General features: G+C 44.2%; 1 protein-coding gene across 6 annotated transcripts in view; it reads right to left on the reverse strand.

The window, feature by feature from the left end:
* meis2a (Meis homeobox 2a) overlaps window positions 1–13,738 on the reverse strand; it is a 78,142-nt gene that overhangs the window by 44,641 nt on the left and 19,763 nt on the right. The gene's annotated exons all lie outside the window — the stretch shown is intronic.

A 13,738-nucleotide genomic window follows, 5' to 3' on the forward strand; every position in this document is an offset into this window, starting at 1 on the left:
AGGGCTGTACAGAGACTGAGGGGTTTACATGGAAGCCTCGCAGAGCTGCTCTATACCCCAGAGCACGGGAGGGGAATAGGGGTTAATGACTCTAATGTTATGGTTGGACGCTGAAACACTGGGTTCCTCATTCCATTTTTACAGTAGGAGGAGATGGAAAGAAAAAAAATGGACACAGAGCCTTCAAGTACAGAAGAGACATGGACTCATGTCATTAATTCAATTAAATTTGCATGCTTGACATAATGTAGAGCATTTTTCCCATCTTTTGATGAGGGCCAAAGGGGACAGGATGGAGTTATGCAGATATGTACTGTAACACACAGAAATTCATGAATTTAGGACATCCAGTTAAAGTGCGTGGAAGTAAATGTTATTTGGGGTGGTTCATTGTTGCACTTCGATGCACATAATGGACTCTTCATCGGCTTCCCGAAACCCTGAACAACCCCACCCCCAAGCTTCCGCCACGAGATTAGCATGACCGGCCAGCGGCGGCTTTGCCTGCATTAATGTCCATCAGCGTTTGATTTCACAAGGGAAGCGTGCACATACCCGGGCACGATTTCTCCTTTAAATTGAAGTTTCCATCTTTGTCCCTTGCCTTTTCCTTGTTCGTCTTCCTCGGCATTAATTGTGCATTAGCAAAAATGATTTACTTTTAACAGTCATAGTTATTTTTTCTTGCCCCCGGGCACAAATGCCTTGAAAGCCTTCCTTGAGGGCATCTAAATTATGTATCTGAAAAACTCCTCCACTAAGGAAGAGAAGGACCCTGACATTCTCAAAATTCAGACTCATATGTCCTCCTGTTTTTGGAGAGGCATCAATCACAGCCACCTATACAAGCCTTAATCTCGCATAAATATTTGAACTAATAACATTAAAAAGGGGGAAAGAAAAAGGATCCGACTAGTGGCGTAATGTAATGCAAAATAAATGAAGAATACAAGGACAGCGGGGGCCCGTACTAACTACTTTTCCCAGTTTTTTTTCTTCCCCTTGTTTTTGCCTCTCTTTTTCTTCTCTGTCTTGCACAGTGTTTTCCTTCCAGATCATTAGTGGAGAGCCACACGAAAGAGGAAAACAGAGAAGTGCCGACTTTGCGCTCCCTGTGTGAAGTTAAAGAAGCAACAGTCCTTCTGAAGGACACATGGGAATGGGGACACAGGCTAGGGGTGTTGTAATTGTAGAATGGGCATTCATTAGTGGCAAATGCCATAAATCCCAGACTAAGTACGAATCCTTGTTCAGGAAAGCTTAAAACAATAAACTTTGGTCTGGCCATAGCCCTACCCTGACTGTGAGGGGCTTCCTGAGAAATGTGACCCAGACGGAAGCTAAGTCTAACTCCCTGAGTTTGCTTCCAAACTTCAATAAAAACACAACTAGTGAGCTGTGAATTTTAACCAACTCCCTTTTGTTTCACTGCTTTTGAGCTTCACTGAATAATGTTGATACACAGTTTGCTGTTTGTTTGTATGCCGCTAGGTTTTGTGTTGATTTTTGAGCTACTCTCCAAATCCCTCTCCTGCTGTGAGCAGTCAGGCTCATCCAATAGAACCACACAGTGGCCAAAAGGCTGGCAGATTAATTTTATTGACGTTTCCATTTTCACTGCAATGCGATAGCCTCCCCCCCGGCCAGGGCCAGAGCGACCCGTGCGTATTTACAGACTGACCTGTCACTTCATTACCCAGCATGCTCGCTGCCTCCTGCCCTAGCCCGCAAGGATGAAACCAGACTCCGGTGCTTTTCAGCTCCTCTCTCTCTCTTACATGTGCACGGATGCTGACATGTGTCCACAGATCAGGCATGTGGCATTCGTGCATTCATTCTGTGTACAGTTTAAATACAAACTGTGTACAGCTTTTGTATGACTTCAAATATGTGAAAATGTGCACACAGTAAATAAAGAATAAAGAAAAATCAAATGTGGACAGAACATGAAAAGAAAGAGCAAAGAAAGAAGAGAAACAAGAAGACGCAAGAAAAAAAAGGAGTAGAAATAGAATAAAGAAGATCCAACTTGCACAACCTCATTACATCTAAAGGAGGGCTGGTGCTTTGCATCCACCCCCACTCCTTTCTTATGAGCGAGAGAAGGAACGCTGCAGGGCAAATTGTCCCAAACGCTAATGGCTTCTGACTGTTCCCTGGCAACTCTGCCATTCTAACCTGTGTGGATGTGCACTCTGGAAAAAAAAAATCAGGAAAGAAAAAAAAAGTGCAGAGCAGGGGGATGAGTGTCCCATCATCTGGCCATGTGACACAGATGGGGGTTGGCTATTAGGAGGCAGTCGAAAGGCCTAGGGGAGCTGAGGTGCTGGAGTGTAGCCCCAGGCACTTTTGGAAAAGCAGCGCCCTTGGAGACAGAAAAAAGACAGCCCCCCCCCCTCTCTCTCTCTCCCACTCTCTCTCTGTCTTCCCTCAACCTTTCCTCCTCCCTCCTTTTCCCTCGCTCACGCTATCAAGATCTTGACTTAAAGTGTTTGCAATGAAAGTTTCTGTGCAGATTTTCAGATGCACGCAAGTGGAGAAGGTGTAATCAGGCAAGATGGAAGACAATGACCGGACGCGATCAGGGCGAGAGAGTGAATGAGTGAGCGCACTAGCAAACAAACAAGCACAAGTCCAAAGCACATTACGCTCGCACACATTCCCTCTCTCATCACCAGTGGGTGGTTATTAAAAATGCATTCAGATATATCTCCTTGTGAGTAAATTGGTCTCAGGGCTGAGCTCATTAACGGGTCGGGATAGGACTGTAAACACACTGCAACTCGGCTTATCTAATGCTGGCACATTCAGGGTCACTTCAGGATTTCTTGCATGGGAAATTGTAAAGTACAAAGTGTCCTACAGTCTCTGCTTAGAATAGGGCAGACTTCAGTGGACTCTTAATGACTTTAGAGCAAAAGTTGTATTGGGTCTAGTAGGTATCCTGCCCCTTAGGGACCCACTAAGGTCTAGTCTGTCTTCTGTATATGACCATGAGTAACATATACTGCAGCTATCAGTATAACAAGAATGCCCTCCCTCTGCTGCTTTGCCATTCTCATATGCGTGAATAAATAATGACTTGTCAATAGCTGGAAAACACATTCAAATCCAGCCATGTTTAGTTATCACATAACACTCCAGAGTGGTCCATATACCATTAATAATCATACCGTGGAGCCTCTAGACAAGCTTTAGATGTTGTGTGTGTGTATCATTGTAAAGGTTGTGCAGTGATTTTGCACTAGGAAGTCTGGGCGTTTATTTCAGGGTAATGAAGCAAGAGTGTAGAAGCAGTGGCTTATGGAAGCTGTGGTTAAAGTGACTAATTACAACAGACCCCCCACGCCCCCTGTCAGCCCAAACTAGTGAAGCGTGTTCACCCAAGCTCACCCAAAAAAAAAAAAAAAAAAAGGGGGGGGGAACTCATGAGGAGAGTTAGATGGAAAGAGGAGCAGATGGATACCAGAAGCTTGGAGTTTTGCTGCTTTAGGAGCTTCGCTGGTCTTAGCACACCATAGTGACCGGGCCCTACACCTCTCCCTCCAACACCCTCCTATTACCACCACCTCTATCCATGCAGGCTTGGCCGCAGAGAATGAAGTGAAAAGAAGAAGGGGGATTTAGAGCCTCCCTTTTCCCCCTTTTTCTCCTCAACTTTTCAGCCAACATAAGCGGCGTTTAGCACATTCAGTCCCCCAAATGGCAGCGAATGAGAGAAGCAGTGGGGGCTCCTCTTTTGTCCGTCTGGTTACCCCTTTTATTTACTCTGGATTTACGGAGGGGTCTTTGCTGGCTCTGGGACCACATGCTCTTGACGCACACACAATCTCTCACATGGGCACATACACAAACACATAGAAGCTCTATTCACACTAGTGGAATGGCTATTTCTCTGCTTCTCTGTGCCGACTAGGGATTACAGATCATCTTGCTATAACTGCAAGCTAGGAATATGGTTTACATTCATGTGAAACACAACGCAAGTGCTAACAAGTAAAACACGATTGCCATACCGGTTAAACACACACACTCAAACTTCCAACTTTTAGATAAAAGTAAAGCATCTGTGAATTTGTGTCTTCGTGTGACCACACACCACAGACGCCATATGGTTTACTGCACTCATTCAGATCCATACAGTAGATGAGGGCTCTAAACTGAACTGTTTTAGTGTGGCTGCACCACTGCAGCCAGTGTTTTACGCTGATTATTTCCTGATCTGTGCTTAAACAAGCAGCAGCCCTTGCACTGGACCATAAAACAACAGCTTAGTAAACAGCAAGCATGCTGACAAATTGGTAGCGCTCAGGCCGGAGTCATTAACAGCCTTAAAACCTGTCAGAGCAATTACAACAAACTCTCTCCTTCAGCAAGTCCCCCTGCCAAACTCAGATGTCACCATCCGCCTCCTCTTTACCACCCCCCGTTACTGCCAGGACACTGGCTAAAGGTGAATTAGAAAGCACTACCATTTTTCCCCTCTCTTCTTCTCCAACAGCCATGACACCCCAGAGAAATGAGGACAAACCTCCATCTCAAACACAGCTGTATCTGCATCCTGGGGGCTACAACTGAGTGGTTCCTTTTGCATGAGAAATAATGTGTAGTTGTCTCCCCTGAAAAACACATCATTAAGTGTTCCCTTAAATGAAGTGGAATAAGAGCTTCTAATTAGATGTTTTTTTTTTTCTATGTGTGGGGAAGCGAGGCAGTCAGGCAGTAAGAAAGGCATGGAGAGAAGGAAGGAGGGAGGTGGGGGCGGGAGGAGGGATGTCGGGGAGCGGTTGCTCAACAACTCCTGTACCTCTTCCCCTCCCTCCCTCCCATCTCTGCCCCCTTCTCTAAGCCCCCTAACCCTGCCATCAGGCAGATATCTCTCTGTCATCCCTGGAATGCTGGAGATAACTATCGCCTCTCCACCGATAGAAGGCCTCTCTCCTCTCACAGGCAGAGAGTTGACCCTACTCTGCACATCCCTACCATAGAGGGTGAAGGCTGAAAAGGAGGGGAGGTGTAGGTTGGGAGGTAAAACTTGTTTTTAACAGCCAGTTAGACTATTTTACCTTTTAACCCAAAATATGGGCTGGAGCAAAGCCATTCCAAAGCCTTTTCAGCCTTACTTCTGTAGCCAAGGAATCATAGTTTGTCCAGAAGCAAGAGGTAGGAGGTGGGCCAAGCTGCCTGATTACAGCTTTTTTTTGTCTATATTCGCTGCTTCCAACAGTTTTTTATCATTTCATAAAATTTCAATCTGTTGAGAATGTACAATACAACCTGATACCTGCAACAACAATTAACTTTTTCCCTCATAAACCGGGACTGAGAATCCCACAAACAAATTAAGCCTCCCTCCTAAACTCTTCAAGTTCTCTGCATATTTATGTCTATATGAACACACAGCAAACATGCTGCCTTTACATAGATGTGAGTTATATATAAAAGAACGCATGTCAGCTGGCTCTGCCATCCAAATTGGGCTTTGAGGAGGAAAAAAGATCCGAAGAAAAGAGATGGAATAAAGATGTATAAAAGAAAGGAGGCAGGCTGTTGCAGATGTCAAGACCCAATTTGCATGAATGGCAAAGGGCTAAATTGCAGGGGATGGGGGGGATCTACCCTCCACCCCCTCACCCTGCTTTTTTTTTGGGGGGGGGGGGGACTAAAAGGGAGTTGTGATGCCCATGACTGCCCCTCACTCAGCAGACAGGGATCAGTGGCTAATGAAGGGCTTTGGGCCTCCACCAGATATTTCACACTCTCTGCTTCTCTGACAACTCCACCCTGCTCCCCCCTGCACTCTAACACTGCAGAAGAAACTGCCGCTGCTCTTCCCTTACATTCTGACTTGAATGGGGCTAATTGGTCTCACAGGTAATCTCGGTTCATCACTCGTTTCTTCATAAACAAATTTACAAACCTGCCACTGCATGAGTCCAGTTCTCGCTTATGTCTAACCAGACTGCTTCTGTCTTATTTTCTTCTCTTATTATGGTACACTGAAGCTATTGTTAGTGTTGGGATTGTATATATTGACAGTGCTCAATAATTTATCATTTATACAATAGGATGCACCCAGAGAAGCATACCTGCATCTCGAGATTTGATGCAGCATTAAATATTAAAGAAGAAGTGTTTACCAAAAGTAATTAGGGTACAGTGAATAGAAACAAACATGAACAGTAGTAAAATGAGGTGCCCTCACACCATATGCTTCCTAAAAAATTACTAACTTGCTCTATTTTGGAATTAAAAAAATTTAAAAACAGGGGAAAAAATGAGAAAGAGCAAAATGAAAAAAGGAGGTGGACACAGTGCCGATACATCACATGGTTCTATCTGCTAGTAAAGAGTAAATGAGTAAATGCTAGTAAATAGATTTCTAATCCCCTCTAGGAACTATTGTATATCAAAGTCTTCTACATAAACCGCAAAGAGCAGCTGTATGCTGGTTGCCAATTTAACTGAGTGTTTTTCTTTCTTCCTTTCTTTTTGTTTTTCATTCAGAGCAGCTTACATCGTTTCAGGCAATGCATGATAACAGCATGAGCAGTGATTCTTTACCCTCAATTACAACTTAAAACCAAACAAACTTGCTGTTTTTAAGCTGAAGAGGAGGTCAAGTCCTTGCCACACCTGATGGACAGTGGCATCAAAGAGTTCAACAAAGATTGGGGGGGGGGGAGTTGTCTATATAGAGCTGGGGGTGGGGATGGAGGGTGGAGGGGTTGGTAGAGTAAATGAATTAAAAGGTTTATAAATCAACAAGTCAACCATCAGATTGTAGCCTCTGCTCAGCAGCCCTCTCATCAGCCAAATGCCAAGTTTTTTTTTCTTTCCTCCTCGCTCTCTTCTTTTTTCCACACAAATGTCCTGGAGGCAGGGAACAAAGCGAGCAGAACTGATTACTGCACTGTTGCTCCGCTCCGACAGTCTAAACTCTGTTTGGCTTCCTAATGAGCTCACTAAAAACCCAATTCATCACCCATAACCCCTTCTCAACCTGCCTTGAAATCTCCCATTATGGGGAGTCAAGGACAGTCCGTTTACAGGCTTTGGGCCAGGGTCAAGGGCTGCGACGGGTGGATGTCAGTGGCAGCAACGGCAGAGCTGCCAAGATTATTTTGAAACAGGGGATACTTCCTGCATGGCTCCTCTTTCCATACACCATTAATTTCATTCTAATTCACCTTCTCCTTTGATTTTTATTCTAATGTTATACGCCAAAAATATATTTTTTTAAAATATACAACAAGAATGTGGTATGCTGTTTTTCAAGTCTTACACCAACTTCCCCCATCTCTTATTCCCCCCTCCCCATTTCACAATACCAGTGGTGTCTCAGTCTTAGTAGAGGAATGTCCGGCTTGATGGCTGCAACAGCGGGAATGTCCCGTTCTAGTCGGCTTTCGCACCAGAGATTTCAAATTTAATACCCTTTCGTCCCATCCCTGCAAAGACAGGAATTTGGTGGGAAGGGAATGTAGTGGGGTAGGGGTGGGGGTATAAAAGAGTGCAATACAGTCAGTGTATTAAGGGCAGGAAGAAAGGAGTGAGATGAATATTGTAGGTATATGACAAAAAGCTGAGAAGGTAAGGAATGGGATAATAAGGAAGCGTTTTGGTTGGAAGGAGGGGTCAGAAAGAGAAAGGTGGAGGAGGAGGAGAGCAGCACAGGGCTGGGGTAAACTCCCACAGTTCCTCATTACATGGAGCTGAAATGATCCTCCTGACACCTGAGCTGTAACCAAGAGATTACAGAATTGATGAATCCTTGGTTTAAAATGCAGCTGTTTTATTCTGCTTTAGTAATTAATTCTTTTTCCGATAGTATATTGATTAAGCGTAGCCCCTGATAAAGTTCAAACCGAGAGAGATCCCTCCAGGGTTTTGGGTTGGCCTGCTCTAGAGAGCCAATGAAAACTTCCTCCCTTCACCTGCATCTCTCTTTCTGTCAGAGCAGTTTACCCTCATAAATTAGTCAGATCTTTGTGGAGTGAAGATCTTGCTAAGTTGATACTTGCTTTGTCTGCCTCTTGCTGATACTTCACTCTTGTTATTATCCAATCACACCAACACAAATGCAGATGCCCTTACCGACAAGTATATATTACACAGCTCACCAAAACGTTAATTTGAGAGTTATCTTGTGCCGTACTGAGAGACAACACCTGTCTATTGATTCCTTAGGTTCATTTGCCCTCCTTCCTTGGCTCTCACTCTCACCGAGCGAGGCACTCGTGGCATACTGAATGTAAGTATTTTTTTGTTTTGTTTTTCACTTTTTCACAAAACTACTCTTTCATTTTTTTTTTCATCGCTGCATTTTCCATACGGCTGTGAGTGAGAGTGTGATCAACAGAGGGTAGAACAGATCTCTCCGGGGAGTCAACTAGCAGAGAAATCAGATACAGCTTTACAAGAGACTCAGCCGCTCATGTCTTGTCAAGACCCCTCACCTAACGGCTTCTTTACAAGTCAATAACCAGGGCCTAGTGTCCTCCACTGGGCCTTGGCACACATTCACCTCATCCTATAGGAAGCAAAGGTGGGGAGGGGGTAGTTTCAGAGCCTTTTTTTATTCTTTATTTTTTGCTCATTTTATATGAATAATGCTAGATTTTCAATTTGAAACTCATACAGACAGATGCTGTGGTGGAACATAAAATATAGACCCCCCCTGCCCCTCCCCCCCGACAACGGCGTAATAAATAGTGACAAATAATTGGTGATCTCACGAAAAAAGAACAGACAGAATCCTTTTTTTTTAATATTAAGAACTAATGAATGAGTGAATGAATTATGTAGGGAGAAGGGAAAGATAATTAGAAAATGGAAGTAGTGCTTAATACATTTACAGACTATTTCCTTTTGTTAATGGGACCGCAGCACGCGCAGAGAGGGTTTTGACGAGGCTAGTACTGACTGTCCGCCCTGCTCCTTAAGGTAAATCCAGCAGGTCATTTCATTAAGGCCCAATTCCATGGCGCTAATTTTGATTTTAGGGGCTTGACAGCTGTTGGAAGTGGAAATTGCGATGGTACGATGGTTGAGAGAGGAGCCTATTACGCCAGTGAAAAATACAAATTGCAAAGCCACTTCAAATTGGTGCCAATCTGCAACGCTGACCCACCAAAAGTCGCACTTCATCACAGTCTACGTGATGTTAGCTGCGTGTAAAGACAGAATAAGAGCCAATTACTGTTTTTTTGAAGAACATCCCCCCCAAAAAACAAACAAACAAACAAACAAAAACTTACATATACTTTTCAACAGTAATGTTTTCCTTTGTTTAGTAATAGGAATAAGAAAGGCATCAACATATGTATTTATTGAATGTGTGTCCCACAATTTTGACATATAGGAACTGTCACAAACTATAGCTGCAGGAATTACTGAAATGAACTACTATCACAATTATTGCTGATTCAGCAGTTTCATAAAGGTAGGGTTGTACGGTGTTTACGCGCTTTCTATTTTCCTTGAAGCTCAGTGCATACTTTTTGTTTACCTATCAATTTCCCCTCACATAGCATGGTCAACAGATGGACGTGACACATGCTTTGAGCTCCTAATTGCCTTGCCTCGCAAGTTAATATGCAGCATTAGAGCTCCAGAAGGAAGGGAAAAAGCTCTTCGTCTGATGCTATTAATTAGCAGTGTTCTATAGCTCTCAGCTTTTTGAAGCTCTCCATCTCCTTTTGTTTTGCACTCTTTTTTTCTTTTCTTCTTTTTTTTGTGGGGCCTCGCTATTGACTTTTCAATTTTCCCCTCACATCCACCCACTGCAATAGCAGTAGCGCCAGTGCTTCTAGTGTGGTAGCCAACCCAACAATACCCCCAAGCCTACTCTCCGAGACGCTGGCTGGGGAGCCCTGAGAGCCGGGCCAGGCCTACAGCTCCCACCAGCCCACCACTCACTCCCCATGAGACCAAAATCAAAGAGAGAGGCCCTTAAAATATAACCATGGGTATAATGAGGGTGCTCCAAAGAACAATAAGCATATACACCAAAGGAAAAATGAGAGTAGGAGTACAAAAGAAAGATGGAGAAAACTATAGGAATGTTGGCTCGCAAGTGTTCTTGAGAAGTGAAAGCAGTGAGAGGATGAGGGGGGAAAAACACGACGCGATAGTGTGCTGTTGGAGAGAGGGCAAAGGGCCACAGCCAGTGGTGATGGTAGCCGGGGCCACGCATCTATCCAACCATGTATCTGAACCCGAAACAACAAGGGGGTCTGCCGCATGCCTCTGGAGCCGAAGGGAGCCAAAGGGAGCACGACTAATTTCTGCACAACAATAGGGCTGGATGAGCGCCCACACAATGGCAGGTGCTTTGAATAGCAGCAGGGCCCTTGCAGCGGGGATCTTCTCCTCTCTCACTCCGAGGGCTTGGGCTCTGGCTTGTGTAACCTTTCATTTTCAACCAGGCTTCCTTTTGACTCATAAAGGATGAAAATGATCTCATGGGGGGCCAAAGGAGTAAGAGACAGCCAGGCCTGTGAGGCACTATTCAGACCAAGTCCATCTGTGTTTTCTCTAACATCTTCTCTGCCTCTTGTTTCTTTCCCTCCCTCTCTTTCTCGTATTCAGTTCCTTTTTTTTCCAGCATCCATCGCTTCCTTACTTGTTAACTTGCCTCAATATAAATCACACTTTTTTTCTGCCTCATTTTCTTTCTTTATTGACTGTATGTTGGGTTGTTCTTTTTCTGTGGTGGTTGTGTTTGTTGTGCTGCTCCTGGGCTGTCCTGTAGGCCAAGATGCAGTGGAAAAAGCAGTTTTCCCCCCACCTTAAGAGCATTTTTTCCAAGGTCACAAGGTCAGGCTTCACAGATGTCTCCTGCAGACACTCAGTTGTCTACGGACTGTATCCCTGGGAGTAAGCATTTGTGCTAAACAATGCAGCTTTCCCTTCACTTTGGAAAATATTACAGTTCTTTCCTTTTTGTCTTGCTTTTTCTTGCCTTTCTTGTTTTCATTGTTTTATTTTTGAATGAAACACCAAAGTGAGTGCAATTTTTTCCAAGGTGGGGGTTTCTGTCTCGAGATAATGAACGAAAGCACTGGTTATCACAAGATAGTGGTGTTTTCTTGCTGCTTTCATTCCTTTAAATACTCCCCGTCTCCCTAAGTTTCCTCCAATTGTTCTAATGGGGCCTTAGTCATCCTTGCCTGATGGCAGAGGGAAAGATGCTTTTAAAAGTCTTTTTCTTCTGTTCGTATGTGTTGCCAGGAGAGAAAAATGAAAACATGTAGTAACTGTCCTAAAATCCACACTGATAGACAGATACAAAAAAAACCCTTGAGTAAGCAGCGTTGAAGGCAAACAAAGAGAAACCCTAAATGAACAGAATGACAATATTTGAACTAGAACATCTCTGTGTAGCCTCAATCTTGCAAGAAAAAAAGAAAATTCCTGAGCTAAACAGCTTTCATTAAAGTCAAATCAGCTTGTGCTTTTTTTAGGGGGTGGAGCGTGACACTGGTAAAAGGGAAGCGATTGCACCATTTACCATGCAAGTTCTGCCTCAGAACATGGAAATGTGTGTAATTGGAACAACATTTTAAAAATACAGGCACTGAGCTATCCTTGAATATCTCACTCCTTTTCATCTCGCTTTCCCTTGTTCCTTTTTCTGTTCCTTCGTTTGATATGATGTTCTTGCTTCCCCCTCCAAACATCTCCTCTGTATTCTGCAAATTGATAACCCTCTAAATGAATTATGGTAAATGCATAATGAAGGTTTTCTCAGCTTCAGCCCTGCAGCCAGCCAGGATGGAGCATCTCGTTTGGCATGTTTGATTCGTTTTGTTGCGCATTTAGCCCCAGTGTTCCTTCGGAGTGTTCACTGCTTGGGGCATGTAAATAAGAAATTATCCTTGCTGACTAACATGGCTAATACCTCCTCTGGGGTAATCAAAAATTATTAGACGCTTGCTTCCAATAAACATTAGGGCTCATGGCACTAACCACTGTCAAATCACTCACCTCCGCCTGCTCCCCAATAGCCATAAAATGGGTGAACAAAAGTGATCAGGTGTGGAAAAAGCACCCTGGCTACACGGAAACTGAGAGACCGCAGGACTGCTATTATGCCTAAAAAAAGCAGCCCTTGGCTTTAAGAGTCATTAAAGCATGTACTAGAGTGGGAATCAGACTAGAAAATGAGCTTATCTTGCATAAAGCCCTCAAAAGCTTTGCATAAACGTGAAAGATGTGTGCGTGAAAATCGGCAGCAGAGAGGAAGAACTCGGATTGTAACACACTTCCTTTATCGTCCTCCCACTCTTTTGGATGGTGGCAGCATGGTTAAAGCACTACCTGTAGGGTATAGCTGCTTTGCTCGGTTCCAAATATGCTTTAGTGTCTAAACCCTGGTTTACGCAAGAGAAAGAAAAAAAACACACAGCAAGTGAACAAGCTTTAGCTAGCCTTGCTAAGCCACTCTACTCAACCATGTGCTGTCTTTTGGAGGGACCTTTGCTGTGATGTGCAGTTTTGACATCAGGGGGAGGAGAACTGGGAGGGTGGGGGTGGTGAAAGAGATTAAAGAGCCAAGGGAGGCAGAAGAAAGAAATGAAAGTAAAAGAGCGCAAGGCCCATTGGTCAAACACAAAGGGGAAGAGAGGGAAAGGACATTTGAAGTCGGGGTTAAACTCCAAATAAGCACACCTTAAACTGGCTCATGTAAGCTAGCAGTCAAGGTTTTTGGAGTTTCCCTGCAGGTGTGCCTTTGACAGACTTGGCCCCCATAACCTCTCTCTGATCTAGAACGGGGCCTGGGGTTGGACACAGAAACTAGTGGCATCTTGCTGTCTCTCTCTCTCTCTCACACACACACATGCTTACATTCTCTATAAACACACACGCACACACCAACACACCGCCAGACAAGGGGAAAACAAATCTGGTGAGGACTAAAGCAATTGGATTATCACCTCTTAAGGGTGACTTCTTGGCTGACCCCCTTCAGGCTAGCCTGCTGAAACAAGACTGAAAATTTCCTGGGAAAACACTCTCTCCCTTTAAAGAAACGAAGCACTGTCGTCCTCGTGAAAATGCAGCAGTGGCAGCATTAATGGACATGGAAATGCCCTTTGGGGCATGCGCTCAAATCCCTTTTAGCCATATTACATCAGACCCCTGTGCACTTCTCATCATCACCACATGCGCTGGTGTAATCAGCAATGGAACAAGGGTGTGTAAACCCACTGTATAATGAACTGATACAACAGCATTGCACTGTCTTTGTTTTTGCCTAAAGCCTTTGGGTAAAAGAATTTAAAAGCCACTCCCCTCCTTTTACTGGAGTTCAATCCTGATTACTTCCCTGCAACACCGTTTCCTCTGTGCTTTTTAGCTATGCTCAGCTCACTCCCAGTTAAGCTGGTCTTCATCTACTTCTCAGAGAAACAGAGGAAAAGAAAGAGAGAAAGAAAAATCTCCCCTACGTTTCCCCTTAATGGCGTGAAACAGAAATTCTCCTCAGCTGCTGTCAGAATAATCTGGATAATTTTTTCCCTATGTTCTCCAAACATTAGTTTGCACATTAGGCTGACACAGTAAAGACGCTTTTCCTGTGGCGTAGGCTCAGTACCTGGCCAGGTTGGGCTGGGCCAAGTCACACCAGAGACCTGTTTGTGATTATGGATCAGAGTGAAAGGAGCCAGCACAGTACTGAGGCAGAGGTCAGTGGATAGAGGGGAAAAACCAGAAGGAGAAAGGAGATGCTAAG

Source organism: Neolamprologus brichardi, chromosome 19 (assembly GCF_056152115.1).
Source record: "Neolamprologus brichardi isolate AB-2024 chromosome 19, ASM5615211v1, whole genome shotgun sequence".
In the NCBI taxonomy this organism is placed as follows: Eukaryota; Metazoa; Chordata; class Actinopteri; order Cichliformes; family Cichlidae; genus Neolamprologus; species Neolamprologus brichardi.